The 4,017-nt window shown below is 42.4% G+C and overlaps 1 non-coding gene across 1 annotated transcript; it reads left to right on the top strand.

The window, feature by feature from the left end:
• The first annotated feature begins 230 nt into the window (after nucleotides 1-230).
• On the top strand, nucleotides 231-349 carry LOC145390137 (5S ribosomal RNA). Its single transcript, XR_013895577.1, has one exon. It is a non-coding gene; the product is annotated as a 5S ribosomal RNA (ribosomal RNA).
• Nucleotides 350-4,017: the final 3,668 nt, after the last annotated feature.

Genomic DNA, 4,017 nt, shown 5'->3' with positions numbered 1-4,017 from the left:
GGAAGTATAACCCATTGGATTGGGCAAATTTGGGCTGTCTGGACGTTGCCACTCCTCACTCTGCCCTAGGGTGGGAAAGGAAGTCCTATTTCTTGATATTTCCCAAGTTGACCTGTCAATGAAGTTTCAGTATCTAACACTGAAAATGCTTGGAAACTGTAAATAAGCGCAAAATTGAATATTTCATACTGAAAGTATTATTGTGATTATTTTTATTTTTGTATTTTATTGCCAACGGCCATGCCACGTTGAGTACACCGCTTCCCATCCGATCAGCGAAGTTAAGCAACATTGGGTCTGGTTAGTACTTGGATGGGTGACCGCCTGGGAACACCAGATGCTGTTGGCATCCCTACGTGTCAAGTGGGGTTGGTGGAGGGTTGGTGCCCTTCCCTGTAAAACAATTAACTCTAAGCGCTTGACCACCCCGTTTGGGATACATGGCATCTGGCAATGGATGGATGGATTATTATTATTATTATTATTCTTTTTGACAGACAGGAGTTTAAATGTTATTCAGAGTTTGCCAGAAGTGCAGATGTTAATTATAAAGTTCCATAAAATCATAACACAATTATTGTGTTTTTGACACCTGGAAATGTAATAAAAACATCGTTGAAAATACAGAAATCAAATATAATAGTGACAGATACAATAGTGACAGGAAATGTGTTGCAAATCCTGGTTACAGAATGCATATAATAATTGCATTAACTATCAGATAGTAATGAAGAACACACAGTATTTGTATGATACCATATAAACTCCAAAGATGCATGAATGTGAGAATAAAGGATTGTAAAACTGAAAAAAATAATTTACCAGCTACTGCTTTCTCTGTCTATCTATCTATTGCCAGACACCTTAATCCCATAAGGGATGGCCACAAACAAATTGCCTCTATGTTGCCCTGTCCAATGCCATGCTCCCAGCTTACACACCCCGTTCTCATGTACCTCTCCACTCCGTCCCACCATCTCATCCTTGGCCTTGCCCTCCCTCCACCTCACTCACACACACACCCCTTGTCAGTGTCACTCTCCATCATCTCCACATGACCAAACCACCTCAGATTGCTTCTCGTAACGCTTCCTATCCCATCTACACCACAACGCTCCTTCACATCCTCATTTGTCAGTCTGTCTCTCCATGTGACTCCACATGCTCCTCTCAAATAACTCATTTCCACTGCCCTCTCTCTTGACTTGTGTCCTTCCAACAAGGTCCAAGCTTCACTTCCATATGTTAGTTGTTATCACAGTACTGTCATGCAGTAACTTTTTCACCTCCATGCTCACTTCCCTGTTTTTTATCACTGCCTTCAAAGAACCTGCAACCTTTCTTCCTTGTTGTACCCTTTCAAGCACTTCATCCTCCAAACTTCCATCTTTACTCATCACACTACCCAGGTACTTAAATGCACGCACATTTTCCATTTCCTCCTCATCCAGTCTCACTCTGCATTCACTGACTTCACTTCTGTCAAAGACCATAACTTTACTCTTCCCTACATTCACCTGTAGATTCCGTTTCTTACACACTCCCCCAGACTCATCCAACAAGCCTAGCAGCTCCCCCTCATCTTCACTTAACAACACAATATCATCTGCAAACAACAGTACAGGGAGTTTCCACACACTGCCCTCTGTCATTAGGGCTGCTCCAACATCTGCTGTCCTACCTTGTATCTCTTTTATAACCCCATCCATATACAGATTGAACAACCACGGAGACATGACATGTCCCTGTTTCAATCCAACCTTCAAAGAGAACAATTCACTCAGTTCCCTATCCACATACACTGCAGCCTTAGCACCCTTATACATACTCTTCATGGCTTTCAACAACTTCCCATTTATTCCATGTATTCCTAATACTTTCCACATTCCTTGTCTATCCACCCTGTCACATGCTTTCTACAAATCTGTGAAGCCACATACAACTTCTGTCTGTTCTCTAGAAACTTCTTCACTAAAGACCTAAGAATGAATATCTGATCTGCACAACCTCATCCCTTCCTAAAACCTCCCTGTTCTTCAACTAATTCCTCTGTTATTTCCCTAACTCTGTCAGCAGGTCTCCTACTCATACACTTTTTCCCCTTTTCCCTTGTACAGAGGAGCGATTATACCTGACTTCCAATCCTCCGACTCTGCCTTCCTCCCAGGCCAGTCTGCACATCTTCCAAATCCATTCTGACTGCCAGTAATGATACTTCTCCACCCCTTAGTATGAGAAACTCTTATTTAAAGCCCATATCAGGTATTTCTTTGGTGTGTTTTCCTTATTGTGTCTTAACTTTCTATTAATCTAACCATTCCTGTGTGTGTTTCTGATACACAGCATATCATAATGTATGGTATGTATTTAGTTGGTCTGGTGTTATTGTCAAAGCTGGAAAATTTGGGATTGCACTTTGGGATGCCCAGTACTATAGGGTAAATCCCATAGGTAGTGTGCTTTTTGTTATTGTGCAAGTTCCTTTATCACACACCAAGCCTTGTACCAGTTATGCATGATAACCTAAGTGGATCACAATACCGTATATAAAACGTGTGTTGCCAGGTGAGCTTGACTGCGACATTTTCTCTCATTTTTCTGTAGTCTGTCCTCATCTCTTCCTATATTTCTGCCATCTTTTCTCTGTCACTTTTTGTTAATCTTGTTTTCTTTTTCAGGTGGCTTTACATTGATTGACAAGCCAAAAAGTTTCCTAGATGCCAGGAAACCATTTACAACATTGGTGGTAACTATATAACCAACCCATAAGGCATGTTCCCCTATGTGTCAGCAAGTGGGTTGGTGGTGGGTTAGTTTCCCTCCATATAAAATAACTAACTTGCAGCCAAACGACCACCTATTACGGGATTATGGTGTTCTGGCAATAGATATATAGGGTAGATGGACAAGTACAGTATCCTTGAGTTAGTGAGTAATGTGGTGTGGATGGTTTTCAGGAGTAGAAGGATTGCCATTGCTGGTGACTCAACTCTGGCCATTTCTACCTTCTTCACCAATTTAGCCGCCTATCCATGACTGGACTAAACCACATATCTGCAGTTGGTACTACACACTCAAGTTAAGCCATAGTGGAACGTAAGAAGTTAGTATTGTCTTTGGCAGTTCTGTAGCAATTATCAGTCACTGGTATCATTATCCATGTGTAGTTTTCTTTGGGGCAGAGGGCAGTGAAATGGCAGGGGCATAGGGTGACATGTAGGTGATTTGTCAGTGCCCACCCCTTACAGGATTACAGGCGCCTCAAGCTTAGATAAATATAGTTTTCTTTGGCACAGGGATGTAAAATCATCCAGAACTATAAAAAGAAGGCAGGTAAATGGGAAGGTTTAACAGAAGAGTAACGAGTAAAATGGGCTTTTACATCCATTTATTTTACTGTCAATCTTTTAAAAATTCTCAGCTCCATTTAGAAGGCATTACTTTAATCTATCTATCTATTGCCAGACGCCTCAATCCCGGTTTGGGGTGGCCACAAACAAATCGCCTCCAAGTCGATTCTTCCCTGTTCCCTGCCATTTCACTGCCCTGCTTCCAATTCACACCCTCCTCTCTCATATACCTCTCCACCCCATCCCTCTCCCATCTCATCCTCCTCGGCCTCCCCTCCCTCTTCCTCCACCTCACTCACATACACTCTCTTCTGTCAGTCTTTCACCCTCCATCCTCTCCACATGGGCCAAACCACCTCAGTGTGTTCCTCATAACGAGTCCCATCAACGTATCCACATCCACACCACAACGCCTCCTTTATATCCTCATTCGTCAGCCTGTCTCTCCATGTGACTCCACAGGCTCCCTCTTAAATAACCCATTTCCACTGCTCTCACTCTTGACTTGTGTCCTTCCAACAACGTCCAAGCTTCACTTCCATACGTTAGAGTTGGTATCACAAATATTGTCATGTAGTAACTTTTTCACTTGCATGCTCATTCTCCCTGTTTCTTATCACTGCTTTCTCAAAGAACCAGCAACCTTTCTTCCCTGCTGTACCCTTTC

The sequence above is a fragment of the Coenobita brevimanus genome, unplaced genomic scaffold (genome assembly GCF_032717465.1).
Source record: "Coenobita brevimanus isolate Jiangsu-jjx unplaced genomic scaffold, ASM3271746v2 jjx.HiC_scaffold_2887, whole genome shotgun sequence".
Classification (NCBI taxonomy): Eukaryota; Metazoa; Arthropoda; class Malacostraca; order Decapoda; family Coenobitidae; genus Coenobita; species Coenobita brevimanus.
Note: the sequence above shows the minus strand (reverse complement) of the source record. Positions and strands in the feature narration are given on the sequence as shown.